The sequence below is a fragment of the Bufo gargarizans genome, chromosome 4 (assembly GCF_014858855.1).
Source record: "Bufo gargarizans isolate SCDJY-AF-19 chromosome 4, ASM1485885v1, whole genome shotgun sequence".
Classification (NCBI taxonomy): domain Eukaryota; kingdom Metazoa; phylum Chordata; class Amphibia; order Anura; family Bufonidae; genus Bufo; species Bufo gargarizans.
The window spans coordinates 31,505,217-31,523,501 of record NC_058083.1 but is presented as its reverse complement, the minus strand read 5'-3'; the positions used below and the strand labels follow the sequence as shown (position 1 = coordinate 31,523,501).

At 48.2% G+C, this 18,285-nt stretch overlaps 1 protein-coding gene across 1 annotated transcript in view; it reads left to right on the top strand.

The window, feature by feature from the left end:
• Nucleotides 1–18,285, top strand: part of LOC122935157 (vomeronasal type-2 receptor 26-like) — a 127,212-nt gene that overhangs the window by 24,987 nt on the left and 83,940 nt on the right. The window lies entirely within an intron of this gene.

Here is an 18,285-nt window from a genome sequence, read left to right as displayed (position 1 = left end):
GCGGCACCTGAGGGGTTAATTGTGCTGATCACGGCCCCCTGTAAGAGATCGGGTGCTGCCAGGCAGCAGGGGGCAGTTTGTAATATATTTTAACTAGAAGCGTTGAATATACGTTTTCACGATGTAACTCATATCCGACAGTATATTCTAACATAGAGGCGTTCCCATGGTGATGGGGACGCTTCAAGTTAAAATATACCATTGAATTGGAGAAAACTTCGATCCGATGGTATAAAAGGGACTCCTGACTTTACATTGAAAGTCAATGGGGGACGGATCCATTTGCAATTGCACCATATTGTGTCAACGTCAAACGGATCCGTCCCCATTGACTTGCATTGTAATTCAGGACCAATCCGTTTGGCTCCGCACGGCCAGGCGGACACCAAAACAACTTTTTTTTCATGTCCGTGGATACTCCAAAAATCAAGGAAGACCCACGGACGAAAAGACGGTCACGGATCACGGACCAACGGAACCCCGTTTTGCGGACAGTGAAAAAATACTGTTGTGTGCATGAGGCCTTATATCGGGTGTGAGAGTAAATTGCACGGCGCAGACGCAGTGACCGTGGCATGGATTCAAACAAAGGGGAGGGAGCCAGCATTATTTTAACCATCTCCCCGTTCGAAAAATCTATTTAATAAATGGACCCCAGATTGGGGACGTAACAGGGATTACCTCCAATACAACTCTAGAAACACGTGCCCCCATTATTTCAGCCTTTTTAGATTCATCCAATATCCCCTCCATATCCCCCAAACAGAAAACAAAATTGGAAGCCCCCTTCACCTTAACTGAACTTAGTAAGGCTTTACGCCATATGCCACCAGGGAAGAGTCGAGGTCAAGACGGCATCCCGGTCTCATACTATAAAACCTTCCATGAACTCCTCCTCCCTTATCTTCTTGATGCAACCTTGCGCTTCGTGGAGTCCCACTATCTAGAGACATGACAGCGGCCCATATCACACTCATCCCTAAAGAAGGGAAAGACTCCAAACAATGCTCTAATTATAGGCCCATATCCCTCCTAAATATAGACCTCAAGCTCCTGGCCAAAATGTTAGCTAATAGGCTGGCAACTCTTCTTCCCCATCTTGTTCACGGGGACCAGGTTGGCTTTATCTGCAACAGAGAGGGCAAAGATAACACTTCTAGAGTGATCAATACTCTATGTCATGTCAGGCGTATTTCTTCCCCTCTGCTCCTCCTCAGCACTGATGCTGAGAAAGCATTCGATAGGGTCAACTGGACGTATCTAAAACATGTGTTGTTGAGGTTTGGCCTTCCAGGTCCCTATGTCTAAGCTACCTTTGCCATGTATGAGCAGGCAACAGCCCTGGTTCTAGTTAATGGGAATCTATCCTCTCCATTCGCTATAAGTAATGGGACTCGCCAGGGCTGTCCCCTCTCCCCACTTTTATTCATCTTAGCATTGGAGCCACTCTTATCCATTATAAGGATGGATCGGGGGATTGATGGTCTATATTTGGGAGGCAGGGAACAAAAAATTGCAGCATTTGCAGATGATGTTCTTATGATGATGGTGAACCCGATAGTCTCTTTGCCTCGCATTCAGACTCACCTCAACCTTTACAGCACAGTGTCAGACTTCAAGATCAATGCCAACAAATCCCTAGTCCTTTGCTCGGGTATTTCCCACTCAACCAAATGACAATTAATGGAGAACTCCCTTCAATTGGTCCTCTCCCACCATCACGTACCTAGGAATCAAAATTAGCCCCAAAATAAGAGACCTCTTCTCTCTTAACTACATTCCTTTAAGATCCACAATTTTTAACGCAATAGACAATCTTGCCCAATCCAATCCTACATTGTCTTGGTTTGGTCGCAAAAATTTACTCTCATCCCTACTCCTCCCTCGCCTCACTTACTCACAACAAGTTCTCCCTATCCCCATCCCTAAACACTATTAAACCAAACTACAAAAAAAGTTTAGAACCTTCATCTGGAATGGGAGGAGAGTGAGACTCTCATTCTCCCTCCTCACAAAACCTAGACAAGCCGGAGGTATAGGTCTTCCAAACCCAGAACTTTATGGCAAAGCTATTCTCCTCTCACGAGCGGTAGCCTGGCTATGCCCCTCCCCGCAATCTACAGCAGTAGAAATCGAATTTGATATATTAAATAGACCAGTCAGAGCACTCTTGCTTGGGCATCAAACTGTTCTACCTGGTCCGTTGACCCACTACACAATTGTAAAAGACACTCTAGAGGCTTTCCACATCTCATTGCTCCATCCCCTTTCCCTCCCCACTCCTAACAATAAAAGATGTACTAGGCACGGCCCCCCCTACCTTGAGAGCATCAGCTTTCCAAGGGATAAAATCCTCATTAACTTCTCTAAGCTTGCTGGCATGCCCCACAGGTGATCTGATAGACATAGAAGCCACAAATACTCTACTTAACCCTCATCCATGTGACCTCTTCTCAGTCTCATACCTCAGAGCTTATATAAGACAGCATGTCCAATTGGGTGACTTACTACGACCCTTGGTCTGGCTCGAGTCAGTAATCTCCCAGCCCACGACCCCTAAAAGACTTATCTCGCAAATCTACAGCAGCTTGCGTCTCCCACCTATCCTAGTCAAACAATCTTTCATAAAACAATGGGAACTGGACTAAAATACTTCAATCCCATTCGCTTCTCTCCATAGACTCCTTGAATCCCCCCATAGGGCCTCCCGCTGTGTCCAAATCCAAGAGAACAGTTACAAAATTCTCACCCGGTGGTACAATACGCCGGATAAGACGTCATTTTTCTCTGAGACTGCGTCGGACACCTGCTGGAGGTGCCTCCGGGAGAAGGGGACCTTTCTCCACATCTGGTGGACCTGCCCCCTTATCTATAAATGGTGGTCCGAGATATTTTTGGGGGCCAACAAGATTTGCCACACTTCCATCCAACCTTCCCCACAGCTATCCCTGCTGTCTCTCTCCCAGGAAAAGGGTCATATCCAACCACCCTTTATCTTCTCACAAATGCTGATAGCTGCTCGCCTCTTGCTTCCTAAATTTTGGTTGCAGACCCTAACCCCCCCAATGGAACAATGATACTAGAAAATGGATCAACTCCATAGGTTTGAGGAATTGTCCTCTCGGGAAACACGCTGTCACCACCAGACATCTGAGAAGCTCTGACAGACGTCCTTCAAAACTTCCTCCTTGAGGTTCCTTTTGCTTTGCTTTCATTTTCTCATCTTGTTAGCCTCTCTCAGCTGTCATGTAGTTGCACTGATTGCATCCCTTTAAATCCCTCCCCATACTGCATCACTTTGCGGTTTATATTACTTCCTGGAGTGTGTGCATGCTGATCCTACTACTGAGTCTTCTACAGATAAGTTTTGTTCGTTCATTTGTGTTCTCCTGTTTGCTGGATCCCAGGTGACCCTGACTCCCTCCGTTTTAAGTCTAGGGAGCCGGTGGTCGTGTCCCCTCACTATTATAGGGTGTTCAGGTGTTACACAGTCAAGGTACAAGGATATGTGATCATCTACCATTGGGATTTTTCATAGGCTGAGCAGTTAGGGAGAGAGCCAGGTCTGATGCAGGGCTCTCCCTTTTGTTCCTTAGTTTTGGATCCAGTCAGTCAGATCTTCATTTTGTGTCTTCTAGTTTTCTGTACACCTTTCGCGACATTATAAACCGCCAAAACCGTCTCAAGCATGGATCCGGTTTCACTTTTGACTGAACACATGCAGGGTCTTTCATTGGAGGTAGCAGATCTCCGTAAGACTCTTTCAGTTTCAGGTGACCGGTTCAGCTTGCGTTCATGGAGTTTGTTCTGAGCCTAAGATCTCGCTCCCGGATACGTTCTCTGGGGGTAGAGAGAATTTTGTTCGTTTTAGAGAGGCTTGCAAACTCCATTTTATCGCCTTCTTCCCCATTCCTCTGGTGATGAGGATCGGAGGGTGGGGATCATCATCTAGCTGCTCAGGGATAACGCTCAGTCCTGGGCCTTTTTGCTGCCGGTGGGGGCACGGCCCCTCCATTCAGTGGATGGATTATTTTTAGCCCTGGGTCAGATATATGATAATCCGGATGGTATTGCTCTGGCTGAGTCTAGACTACGTCTTTTATGTCAGGGTAAACAATCCGCAGAGATATACTGCTCAGAATTTCGGAGATGGGCAGCTGATACTGGTTGGAATGATGCTGCACTCCGAAGTCAATTTTGCCATGGTCTTTCAGAGGGATTGAAAGATGCATTTGCCTTTCATGAGAGACCTACCTCCTTGGACTCTGCCATGTCTCGGGCCGTTCGTATTGACAGGCGTCTTAGAGAGAGAGGAGAGATCACTCCTTCCTGTCATACTCAGTCCAAGGACAGTGTGGCGGTCTCATTCAGTGCACAGGGGTGTCAGTCGCTCTCAATCCCTTCTGAGCAGGGGCCCATGCAGCTGGGTTTGCTTGCCTCTGACAATAGAGGATTCAGCTCTCATGGGAAGGTTTGTTTCTGTTGTGGAGGTATAGATCATTTGGCAAATGTTTGTCCCTCTAGGAGATTCATGCAGTTTTTTTTGGGTGATAAAGAAACAAAAAGAAAAAAATCCTCTAAAAACATTCCATCTGTTACTATTGGCAAGGTTGATGCGGAAATTTAAGGTTTTCCGTTTGCTTATAGTTCCCGTTTTGTCCTACCTGCCAGGGTGGCGCTAGAGAGTAAGAACATTTTTTGTGAGATTTTTGTAGATAGAGGAGCAGCTGTCAATCTCATTGATATAAATTTGCTATAAATCATGGTTTCCAGGTACGCACTTTGGAAAAGGATATACCTGTTTTTGCTATTGATTCCGTTCCACTTTCTCAGAAATCGTTAAAGGGCATAGTTCACAATATCCATTGATTGTGAGTGATACTCATGTTGAGGATGTGTCATGTTTTGTCCTAAGCGGGTTGCCTACTCCTCTAGTGTTGGGGTTACCCTGGCTCACTAAACATAACCCCATAATTGATTGGCAAGCGAGGCAAATAAATGGTTGGAGTGACTTTTGTAGAGAGAATTGCCTCACGACATCTGTTTCTAAAGTTTCTACTAAGACTATACCATCTTTTCTCTCTGAATTTTCGGATAAGTTCTCTGAGAATGGTGTTCAGGACTTGCCCCCGCACAGGGAGTACGATTGCCCTATAAATCTCACCCCAGGCGCCAAGCTGCCTAAATCTCATTTATACAATCTCTCCCAACCTGAAAGGGTCACTATGCGTGCTTATATCTCTGAGAGTCTGAGAAAGGGACACATACGACCCTCAAAGTCACCTGTTGCCGCTGTTTTTTTCTTTGTTAAGAAAAAAGATGGTTCTTTAAGACCATGTCTGGATTTCAGGGAGCTGAACAGTATCACAATTCGTGACCCTTATCCGCTTCCTCTGATCCCGGACCTGTTTAACCAGATTGTTGGGGCTAAAGTTTTTTCCAAGTTGGATCTAAGAGGGGCATACAACCTGGTCAGGGTCAGAGAAGGAGACGAATGGAAGACGGCTTTCAATACCCCTGAGGGCCATTTTGAGAATTTGGTTATGCCTTTTGGTTTGATGAATGCTCCAGTCGTCTTTCAGCATTTTGTGAACAGCATTTTTTATCATTTAATAGGGAAATTTGTATTAGTGTATCTAGATGACATTTAGGTTTTTTCTCCTGATTTCAAAACTCATAAGGAACACTTACGCCAGGTCTTGCTCATCCTGCGGGAGAATAAATTGTACGCTAAACTGGAAAAATGTGTGTTTGCGGTTCCAGAAATTCAATTTCTGGGGTTTCTTCTCTCCGCTTCTGGTTTTCGCATGGACCCCGAGAAAGTCCGCGCTGTGCTTGAGTGGGAGCTTCTTGAGAATCAGAAGGCGCTGATGCGTTTTTGGGGTTTTGCCAATTATTACAGGAAGTTTATTTTAAATTATTCCTCTGTTGTTAAACCACTCACTGATATGACTAGAAAGGGGGTCGATTTTTCCTCCTGGTCGGTAGAGGCGCGCAAGGCCTTTTCTAATATCAAGGAGAGTTTTGCTTCCGCTCCCATCTTGGTACAACCTGATATTTCTCTACCCTTCATAGTTGAGGTTGATGCTTCTGAGGTGGGTGTGGGTGCGGTCTTGTCTCAGGTCCCTCTCCTGCCAAATGGCGACCGTGTGCCTTTCTCTCGAAGAAACTCTCCTCCGCAGAGATAAATTGCGATGTGGGAGATAGGGAGTTGTTGGCCATCAAGTTGGCTTTTGAGATATGGCGCCATTGGCTAGAGGGAGCCAGACACCCTATTACCGTGTTTACTGACCATAAGAATCTGGCCTACTTGGAGTCAGCCAAGCGTCTGAACCCGAGACAGGCCAGATGGTCTTTGTTCTTTTCAAGGTTTAATTTTGTTGTCACGTTCCGCCCTGGAGTTAAAAATGTGAAGGCGGATGCCCTGTCACTTTGTTTTCCGGGAGGTGGGAATTTTGAAGACCCGGGTCCCATTTTGGCTGAAGGTGTGGTGGTTTCTGTTCTTTATCCTGAATTGGAAGCAGAGGTTCAGGTAGCCCAGTCAGAGGCTCCTGATCTTTGTCCTCCTGGGAGGTTGTTTGTGCCTCTTGCTTTAAGACACAAGTTTTTTAAGGAACACCACGATACTGTCCTTGCTGGGCACCCGGGGGCAAGAGCCACAGTGGATCTCATCGCTCGGAGATTCTGGTGGCCGGCGCTTCGTAAGTCGGTTAAGGGTTTTGTGGCAGCCTGCGAAACCTGCGCTCGTGCCAAAGTCCCTCATTCACGGCCATCTGGTCCTCTCCTTCCATTACCCATTCCTTCCGGTCCTTGGACACATCTGTCCATGGACTTCATTATGGACCTGCCTCGTTCCTCGGGGAAGACTGTGATTCTGGTGGTGGTGGACCTTTTTAGCAAAATGGTGCATTTCATTCCTTTATCTGGCTTGCCCAATGTTAAGACGCTGGCGCAGGCATTTATTGATCACATTGTCAAATTGCATGGTATTCCTTCAGACATAGTCTCTGATAGGGGCATGCAGTTTGTTTCCAGATTCTAGAAGGCTTTCTGTTCTCGCTTGGGGGTTCGGTTGTCATTCTCTTCTGCTTTCCACCCGCAGTCGAATGGTCAGACAGAGCGCGTCAATCAGAATATGGAGACATATCTGCGCTGTTTTGTGGCTGAGAATCAGGAGGATTGGTGTTCATTTTTGTCCCTTGCTGAGTTTGCTTTAAATAACCGTCGCCAGGAGTCCTCTGATAAGTCACCATTTTTTGGTGCATATGGGTTTCATCCGCAGTTTGGGACATTCTCTGGAGAGGGGTCTTCTGGTTTACCTGATGAGGACAGATTCTCCTCGTCTTTGTCATCTATTTAGCAAAAGATTCAGGATAATATAAAGAGCATGAGTGAGAGATATAAGCATGTGGCGGATAAGAGACGTGTGCCTGGTCCGGACCTGAATGTTGGTGATCTGGTGTGGTTGTCTACTAAGAATATCAAATTGAAGGTTCCCTCCTGGAAGTTGGGTCCTAAGTTTATTGGGCCTTACAAAATCTTGTCCGTCATCAATCCCGTTGCCTTCTGTCTTGATCTTCCTCAGACTTAGAAGATCCATAATGTTTTTCACAGGTCCCTATTAAAACTGTATGTCCAACCCACTGTACCCTCCTCTTTGCCTCCTCCTCCAATTGTTGTTGATGGTAATCTTAAATTTCAGGTCTCTAGGATTGTGGATTCTCCCATTATCCGCGGTTCTCTCCAGTTCTCTCCAGTAATCAGGGTTATGGTCCTGAGGAGAGGATGTGGGTCCCAGTGTCGGACATTAAGGCCACTCGTCTTATCAGGGCTTTCCATAGGTCCCATCCTGAAAAGGTGGGCTCTAAATGTCCGTAGTCCACTCGTAGAGGGAGGGGTACTGTCACCGCCATCTCTCTGAGAAGCTATGGCAAACATTATTCTGTACCTCTTGCATGATGTTCTTTGTTTTGGTTTCACTTTGTCATCTCTTTTCCTTCTCCCAGCTGTCATCTATTTACACTGATTGCCTCCCTTTATATTCAATCCCATACTGCCTCACTTTGCAGTTTATACTACTTTCTAGATTGTGTTCACTGCTAGAGGTTGCAACTGCTGGTTCCTCAGATAAGTCTTTTCCTTTATTTGTATTTCTGTGCTGGCTTGATTCTAGGTGACCCTGACTCTCTCCGTATTCAGTGCAGGGAGCCGGTGGTCGTGTCCCCTCACTATTATAGGGTTTTCAGGTGTCACACAGTCTAGGTACGAGGGCATGCAATTATCTATCATAAAGATCTTTGCATGGGCATAGCAGTCAGGGAGAGCTCTAGGGGTTTTATAGGGCTCACCCATATGTTCCTTAGTTTGGGATCAAGTCAGTAGGATGTTTATTTATAACTTCCAGTTTTCTGCAACACGAAACGTTACATTATAAACCGCCATGACCGTCTTAAGCATGGATCCGGTTTCAGCCTTGATTGACTGCATGCAGGGTCTTTCACTCTGTCATCAATCTTGTTGCCTACCGTCTTGATCTTCCTCAGACTTGGAAGATCCATAATGTTTTTCATGAGTCCTTATTAAAACCTTATGTCCAACCCATTGTACCCTCATCTTTGCCTCCTCCTCTGATTGTGGTTGATGGTAATCTTGAATTTCAGGTCTCTAGGATTGTGGATTCTCGTGTTGTCTGTGGTTCTCTCCAGTACCTCGTTCATTGGGAGGTTTATGGTCCTGAGGAGAGGATGTGGGTCCCAGTGACGGACATTAAGGCCACTCGTCTCATCAGGGCTTTCCATAGTTCCCATCCTGAGAAGGTGGGCTCTGAGTGTCCTGTCACCACCAGACATCTGAGAAGCTCTGACAGATGTCCTTCAGAACCTCCTCCTTGAGGTTCCTTTTGTTTTGCTTTCATTTTCTCATCTCGTTAGCCTCTCTCAGCTGTCATGTAGTTGCACTGATTGCATCCCTTTAAATCCCTCCCCATACTGCATCACTTTGCGGTTTATATTACTTCCTGGAGTGTGTGCATGCTGATCCTACTACTGAGTCTTCTACAGATAAGTTTTGCTCGTTCATTTGTGTTTTCCTGTTTGCTGGATCCCAGGTGACCCTGACTCCCTCCCTATCAACTGTAGGGAGCCGGTGGTCATGTCCCCTCACTATTATAGGGTGTTCAGGTGTTACACAGTCGAGGTACGAGGATATGTGATCTTCTACCATTGGGATTTTCGCATAGGCTGAGCAGTTAGGGAGAGAGCCAGGTCTGATGCAGGGCTCTCCCTTTTGTTCCTTAGTTTTGGATCCAGTCAGTCGGATCTTCATTTTGTGTCTTCTAGTTTCCTGCACACCTTCCGTGACACACGCACACACGTTGCATTTCTTAAAAAATGTCTCCCTTGGTCAACCTATAGAGCTCCCAAAAACACACTTAGCCCTCATTTATCATGAGTTAGATATTGGACAACAGCAGTCCAGTTTAGCTCCATTTTCAACACATTGCACTCAGGCCTCCCACGGCCATTGCCAGCAGAATAAAGGATCCACGCCCTACATCTTCATTTGCTGGTAATTAGCTACAACGTGAAGCTAGCCTGTACTTTAACGTTATTACATACCCCCTTTTTTCTGCATTCTCTCAATATTGCCACCTCTGGATGCCTTACCCACTTACTCACTTGTTTGTGTATTATTTCTCTTATTTCCATCATGTCTGACATGTATCAACTTTGTATTTGATTTATACTCGCAATGTACTTGCATATCGCCGTGGCCTGCGTGCGTATACCTTGGTATCCTGTTACCCCCCCTGTTTTCTATTGAAAATTACAACAAAAATATAAATAAAAAAAAATAAAAATTGCAGAAGGCCTCGATGGTAAGGTGTGTCTTTTTGCTGATGACACAAAGATTTGTAACAGGGTTGATGTTCCTGGAGGGATACACAAAATGGAAAAGAATTTAGGAAAACTAGAGGAATGGTCAAAAATCTGGCAACTAAAATGTAATGTTGATAAGTGCAAAATAATGCACCTGGGACGTAAAAACCCAAGAGCAGAATATAAAATCAGTGATACAGTCCTAACCTCAGTATCTGAGGAAAGGGATTTAGGGGTCATTATTTTAGAAGACTTAAAGGTAGGCAGACAATGTCATAGAGCAGCAGGAAATACTAGCAGAATGCCTGGGTGTATAGGGAGAGGCATTACCAGTAGACAGAGGGAGGCGCTCATGCCGCTCTACAAATCACTAGTGAGACCTCATTTGGAGTATTATGCGCAGTACTGGAGACCATATCTCCAGAAGGATATTGATACTTTGGAGAGAGTTCAGAGAAGAACTACTAAACTAGTACATGGATTGCAGGATAAAACTTACCAGGAAAGGTTAAAGGACCTTAACATATATAGCTTGGAAGAAAGACGAGACAGAGGGGATATGATTAGAGTTGAGCGAACACCTGGATGTTCGGGTTCGAGAAGTTCGGCCGAACATCCCGGAAATGTTCGGGTTCGGGATCCGAACCCGATCCGAACTTAGTCTGCATGTCATAGCAGAGAATGAGGCTTCACGTCAGCCACCACTGCAACAGTCTATTGGCATATATTTAGGCCCAGCACCCAGGCAGAGGAGGGAGGTCCCGTAACAGAGAATCTGTCTTCATGTCAGCAGAGAATTAGTCTGCATGTCATAGCAGAGAATGAGGCTTCACGTCAGCCACCACTGCAACAGTCCATTGGCATATATTTAGGCCCAGCACACACACAGGTAGAGGAGAGAGGTCCCGTAACAGAGAATCTGGCTTCATGTCAGCAGAGAATCAGTCTGCATGTCATAGCAGAGAATGAGGCTTCACGTCAGCCACCACTGCAACAGTCCATTGGCATATATTTAGGCCCAGCACACACACAGGCAGAGGAGAGAGGTCCCGTAACAGAGAATCTGGCTTCATGTCAGCAGAGAATCAGTCTGCATGTCATAGCAGAGAATGAGGCTTCACGTCAGCCACCACTGCAACAGTCCATTGGCATATATTTAGGCCCAGCACACACACAGGCAGAGGAGAGAGGTCCCGTAACAGAGAATCTGTCTTCATGTCAGCAGAGAATTAGTCTGCATGTCATAGCAGAGAATGAGGCTTCACGTCAGCCACCACTGCAACAGTCCATTGGCATATATTTAGGCCCAGCACACACACAGGCAGAGGAGAGAGGTCCCGTAACAGAGAATCTGGCTTCATGTCAGCAGAGAATCAGTCTGCATGTCATAGCAGAGAATGAGGCTTCACGTCAGCCACCACTGCAACAGTCCATTGGCATATATTTAGGCCCAGCACACACACAGGCAGAGGAGAGAGGTCCCGTAACAGAGGATCTGGCTTCATGTCAGCAGAGAATCAGTCTGCATGTCATAGCAGAGAATCAGGCTTCACGTCAGCCACCACTGCAACAGTCCATTGTCATAAATTTAGGCCCAGCACCCAGGCAGAGGAGAGAGGTCCCGTAACAGACAATCTGGCTTCATGTCAGCAGAGAATTAGTCTGCATGTCATAGCAGAGAATCAGGCTTCATGTCAGCCACCACTGCAACAGTCCATTGGCATATATTTAGGCCTAGCACACAGGCAGAGGAGAGGTTCATTCAACTTTGGGTAGCCTCGCAATATAATGGTAAAATGAAAATAAAAATAGGATTGAATGAGGAAGTGCCCTGGAGTCCAATAATATATGGTTATGGGGAGGTAGTTAATGTCTAATCTGGACAAGGGACGGACAGGTCCTGTGGGATCCATGCCTGGTTCATTTTTATGAACGTCAGCTTGTCCACATTGGCTGTAGACAGGCGGCTGCGTTTGTCTGTAATGACGCCCCCTGCCGTGCTGAATACACGTTCAGACAAAACGCTGGCTGCCGGGCAGGCCAGCACCTCCAAGGCATAAAAGGCTAGCTCTGGCCACGTGGACAATTTAGAGACCCAGAAGTTGAATGGGGCCGAACCATCAGTCAGTACGTGGAGGGGTGTGCACACGTACTGTTCCACCATGTTAGTGAAATGTTGCCTCCTGCTAACACGTTGCGTATCAGGTGGTGGTGCAGTTAGCTGTGGCGTGTTGACAAAAGTTTTCCACATCTCTGCCATGCTAACCCTGCCCTCAGAGGAGCTGGCCGTGACACAGCTGCCTTGGCGACCTCTTGCTCCTCCTCTGCCTTGGCCTTCGGCTTCCACTTGTTCCCCTGTGACATTTGGGAATGCTCTCAGTAGCGCGTCTACCAACGTGCGCTTGTACTCGCGCATCTTCCTATCACGCTCCAGTGCAGGAAGTAAGGTGGGCACATTGTCTTTGTAGCGTGGATCCAGCAGGGTGGCAACCCAGTAGTCCGCACAGGTTAAAATGTGGGCAACTCTGCTGTCGTTGCGCAGGCACTGCAGCATGTAGTCGCTCATGTGTGCCAGGCTGCCCAGGGGTAAGGACAAGCTGTCCTCTGTGGGAGGCGTATCGTCATCGTCCTGCCTTTCCCCCCAGCCACGCACCAGTGATGGACCCGAGCTGCGTTGGGTGCCACCCCGCTGTGACCATGCTTCATCCTCATCCTCCTCCACCTCCTCCTCATCCTCGTCCTCCTCGTCCTCCAGTAGTGGGCCCTGGCTGGCCACATTTGTACCTGGCCTCTGCTGTTGCCAAAAACCTCCCTCTGAGTCACTTCGAAGAGACTGGCCTGAAAGTGCTAAAAATGACCCCTCTTCCTCCTCCTCCTCCTCCTCCTCCTCCTCCTCCTGGGCCACCTCCTCTTCCATCATCGCCCTAAGTGTTTTCTCAAGGAGACATAGAAGTGGTATTGTAACGCTGATAACGGTGTCATCGCCACTGGCCATGTTGGTGGAGTACTCGAAACAGCGCAACAGGGCACACAGGTCTCGCATGGAGGCCCAGTCATTGGTGGTGAAGTGGTGCTGTTCTGTAGTGCGACTGACCCGTGCGTGCTGCAGCTGAAACTCCACTATGGCCTGCTGCTGCTCGCACAGTCTGTCCAGCATGTGCAAGGTGGAGTTCCACCTGGTGGGCACGTCGCATATGAGGCGGTGAGCGGGAAGGCCGAAGTTACGCTGTAGCGCAGACAGGCGAGCAGCAGCAGGATGTGAACGCCGGAAGCGCGAACAGACGGCCCGCACTTTATGCAGCAGCTCTGACATGTCGGGGTAGTTGTGAATGAACTTCTGCACCACCAAATTCAGCACATGCGCCAAGCAAGGGATGTGCGTCAAATTGGCTAGTCCCAGAGCTGCAACGAGATTTCGCCCATTATCGCACACCACCAGGCCGGGCTTGAGGCTCACCGGCAGCAACCACTCGTCGGTCTGTTGTTCTATACCCCGCCACAACTCCTGTGCGGTGTTGGGCCTGTCCCCCAAACATATGAGTTTCAGAATGGCCTGCTGACGTTTACCCCGGGCTGTGCTGAAGTTGGTGGTGAAGGTGTGTGGCTGACTGGATGAGCAGGTGGAAGAAGAGGAGGAGGAAGCCGAGAAGGAGGAGGTGGCAACAGGAGGCAAAGAATGTTGCCCTGCGATCCTTGGCGGCGGAAGGACGTGCGCCAAACAGCTCTCCGCCTTGGGCCCAGCTGCCACTACATTTACCCAGTGTGCAGTTAGGGAGATATAGCGTCCCTGGCCGTGCTTACTGGTCCACGTATCTGTGGTTAGGTGGACCTTGCTACAGATGGCGTTGCGCAGTGCACACTTGATTTTATCGGATACTTGGTTGTGCAGGGAAGGCACGGCTCTCTTGGAGAAGTAGTGCCGGCTGGGAACAACATACTGTGGGACAGCAAGCGACATGAGCTGTTTGAAGCTGTCTGTGTCCACCAGCCTAAATGACAGCATTTCATAGGCCAGTAGTTTAGAAATGCTGGCATTCAGGGCCAGGGATCGAGGGTGGCTAGGTGGGAATTTACGCTTTCTATCAAATGTTTGTGAGATGGAGAGCTGAACGCTGGCGTGTGACATGGTTGAGACGCTTGGTGACGGAGGTGGTGGTGGTGGTGTTGGTGGTACATCCCCTGTTTGCTGGGCGGCAGGTGCCAACGTTCCTCCAGAGGCGGAGGAAGAGGCCGAGGCGGCAGCAGCAGAATAGGCCGAGGCGGCAGCAGCAGAAGAGGTAGCAGGGGGAGCCTGAGTGACTTCCTTGGTTTTAAGGTGTTTACTCCACTGCAGTTCATGCTTTGCATGCAGGTGCCTGGTCATGCAGGTTGTGCTCAGGTTCAGAACGTTAATGCCTCGCTTCAGGCTCTGATGGCACAGCGTGCAAACCACTCGGGTCTTGTCGTCAGCACATTGTTTGAAGAAGTGCCATGCCAGGGAACTCCTTGAAGCTGCCTTTGGGGTGCTCGGTCCCAGATGGCGGCGGTCAGTAGCAGGCGGAGTCTCTTGGCGGCGGGTGTTCTGCTTTTGCCCACTGCTCCCTCTTTTGCTACGCTGTTGGCTCGGTCTCACCACTGCCTCTTCCTCCGAACTGTGAAAGTCAGTGGCACGACCTTCATTCCATGTGGGGTCTAGGACCTCATCGTCCCCTGCATCGTCTTCCACCCAGTCTTGATCCCTGACCTCCTGTTCAGTCTGCACACTGCAGAAAGACGCAGCAGTTGGCACCTGTGTTTCGTCATCATCAGAGACATGCTGAGGTGGTATTCCCATGTCCTCATCATCAGGAAACATAAGTGGTTGTGCGTCAGTGCATTCTATGTCTTTCACCGCTGGGGAAGGGCTAGGTGGATGCCCTTGGGAAACCCTGCCAGCGGAGTCTTCAAACAGCATAAGAGACTGCTGCATAACTTGAGGCTGAGACAGTTTCCCTGGTATGCATGGGGGTGATGTGACAGACTGATGGGGTTGGTTTTCAGGCGCCATCTGTGCGCTTTCTGCAGAAGACTGGGTGGGAGATAATGTGAACGTGCTGGATCCACTGTCGGCCACCCAATTGACTAATGCCTGTACCTGCTCAGGCCTTACCATCCTTAGAACGGCATTGGGCCCCACCATATATCGCTGTAAATTCTGGCGGCTACTGGGACCTGAGGTAGTTGGTACACTAGGACGTGTGGATGTGGCAGAACGGCCACGTCCTCTCCCAGCACCAGAGGGTCCACTAACACCACCACGACCATGTCCACGTCCGCGTCCCTTACTAGATGTTTTTCTTATTGTTATGGTTCACCACAACAACAAATATATTATTTGGCCCAATGTATTGTATTCAAATTCAGCGGGATATAAATTTGAGGCCTAGTATTTAGGCGCTGGGTGACCGGTATGGATTTAGTGACAGAATTAGACTTGGAAATGCACAGAAGCGTGTGTGTGAAGTTATTCTGAATGACCCTATGTGCACCTTGAATATTATATACCCTTTTAGGGATAGATTTCAAATAGCTCTGATTAGAGTTGAGCGAACACCTGGATGTTCGGGTTCGAGAAGTTCGGCCGAACATCCCGGAAATGTTCGGGTTCGGGATCCGAACCCGATCCGAACTTCGTCCCGAACCCGAACCCCATTGAAGTCAATGGGGACCCGAACTTTTCGGCACTAAAAAGGCTGTAAAACAGCCCAGGAAAGAGCTAGAGGGCTGCAAAAGGCAGCAACATGTAGGTAAATCCCCTGCAAACAAATGTGGATAGGGAAATGAATTAAAATAAAAATTAAATAAATAAAAATTAACCAAAATCAATTGGAGAGAGGTTCCATAGCAGAGAATCTGGCTTCCCGTCACCCACCACTGGAACAGTCCATTCTCAGATATTTAGGCCCCGGCACCCAGGCAGAGGAGAGAGGTCCCGTAACAGAGAATCTGTCTTCATGTCAGCAGAGAATTAGTCTGCATGTCATAGCAGAGAATGAGGCTTCACGTCAGCCACCACTGCAACAGTCCATTGGCATATATTTAGGCCCAGCACCCAGGCAGAGGAGGGAGGTCCCGTAACAGAGAATCTGTCTTCATGTCAGCAGAGAATTAGTCTGCATGTCATAGCAGAGAATGAGGCTTCACGTCAGCCACCACTGCAACAGTCCATTGGCATATATTTAGGCCCAGCACACACACAGGCAGAGGAGAGAGGTCCCGTAACAGAGAATCTGGCTTCATGTCAGCAGAGAATCAGTCTGCATGTCATAGCAGAGAATGAGGCTTCACGTCAGCCACCACTGCAACAGTCCATTGGCATATATTTAGGCCCAGCACACACACAGGCAGAGGAGAGAGGTCCCGTAACAGAGAATCTGGCTTCATGTCAGCAGAGAATCAGTCTGCATGTCATAGCAGAGAATGAGGCTTCACGTCAGCCACCACTGCAACAGTCCATTGGCATATATTTAGGCCCAGCACCCAGGCAGAGGAGGGAGGTCCCGTAACAGAGAATCTGTCTTCATGTCAGCAGAGAATTAGTCTGCATGTCATAGCAGAGAATGAGGCTTCACGTCAGCCACCACTGCAACAGTCCATTGGCATATATTTAGGCCCAGCACACACACAGGCAGAGGAGAGAGGTCCCGTAACAGAGAATCTGGCTTCATGTCAGCAGAGAATCAGTCTGCATGTCATAGCAGAGAATGAGGCTTCACGTCACCCACCACTGCAACAGTCCATTGGCATATATTTAGGCCTAGCACACAGGCAGAGCAGAGAGGTCCCGTAACAGACAATCTGGCTTCATGTCAGCAGAGAATCAGTCTGCATGTCATAGCAGAGAATGAGGCTTCACGTCACCCACCACTGCAACAGTCCATTGGCATATATTTAGGCCTAGCACACAGGCAGAGCAGAGAGGTCCCGTAACAGACAATCTGGCTTCATGACAGCAGAGAATTAGTCTGCATGTCATAGCAGAGAATGAGGCTTCACGTCAGCCACCACTGCAACAGTCCATTGGCATATATTTAGGCCCAGCACCCAGGCAGAGGAGAGAGGTCCCGTAACAGACAATCTGGCTTCATGTCAGCAGAGAATTAGTCTGCATGTCATAGCAGAGAATCAGGCTTCACGTCAGCCACCACTGCAACAGTCCATTGTCATAAATTTAGGCCCAGCACCCAGGCAGAGGAGAGAGGTCCCGTAACAGACAATCTGGCTTCATGTCAGCAGAGAATTAGTCTGCATGTCATAGCAGAGAATGAGGCTTCACGTCAGCCACCACTGCAACAGTCCATTGGCATATATTTAGGCCTAGCACACAGGCAGAGCAGAGAGGTCCCGTAACAGACAATCTGGCTTCATGACAGCAGAGAATCAGTCTGCATGTCATAGCAGAGAATCAGGCTTCACGTCAGCCACCACTGCAACAGTCCATTGTCATAAATTTAGGCCCAGCACCCAGGCAGAGGAGAGAGGTCCCGTAACAGACAATCTGGCTTCATGTCAGCAGAGAATCAGTCTTCATATCATAGCAGAGAATCAGGCTTCACGTCACCCACCACTGTAAGAGTCAATTTTCATAAATTTAGGCCCAGAACCCAGGCAGAGGAGAAAGGTCCCGTAACAGACAATCTGGCTTCATGTCAGCAGAGAATCAGTCTTCATATCATAGCCTAGAATCAGGCTTCACGTCACCCACCACTGTAAGAGTCAATTTTCATAAATTTAGGCCCAGAACCCAGGCAGAGGAGAAAGGTCCCGTAACAGACAATCTGGCTTCATGTCAGCAGAGAATCAGTCTTCATATCATAGCAGAGAATCAGGCTTCACGTCACCCACCACTGCAACAGTCAATTGTCATAAATTTAGGCCCAGCACCCAGGCAGAGGAGAGAGCTCCCGTAACAGAGGATCTGGCTTCATGTCAGCAGAGAATCAGTCTGCATGTCATAGCAGAGAATGAGGCTTCACGTCACCCACCACTGCAACAGTCCATTGGCATATATTTAGGCCTAGCACACAGGCAGAGCAGAGAGGTCCCGTAACAGACAATCTGGCTTCATGTCAGCAGAGAATCAGTCTGCATGTCATAGCAGAGAATGAGGCTTCACGTCACCCACCACTGCAACAGTCCATTGGCATATATTTAGGCCTAGCACACAGGCAGAGCAGAGAGGTCCCGTAACAGACGATCTGGCTTCATGTCAGCAGAGAATCAGTCTGCATGTCATAGCAGAGAATCAGGCTTCACGTCAGCCACCACTGCAACAGTCCATGGTCATAAATTTAGGCCCAGCACCCAGGCAGAGGAGAGAGGTCCCGTAACAGACAATCTGGCTTCATGTCAGCAGAGAATTAGTCTGCATGTCATAGCAGAGAATCAG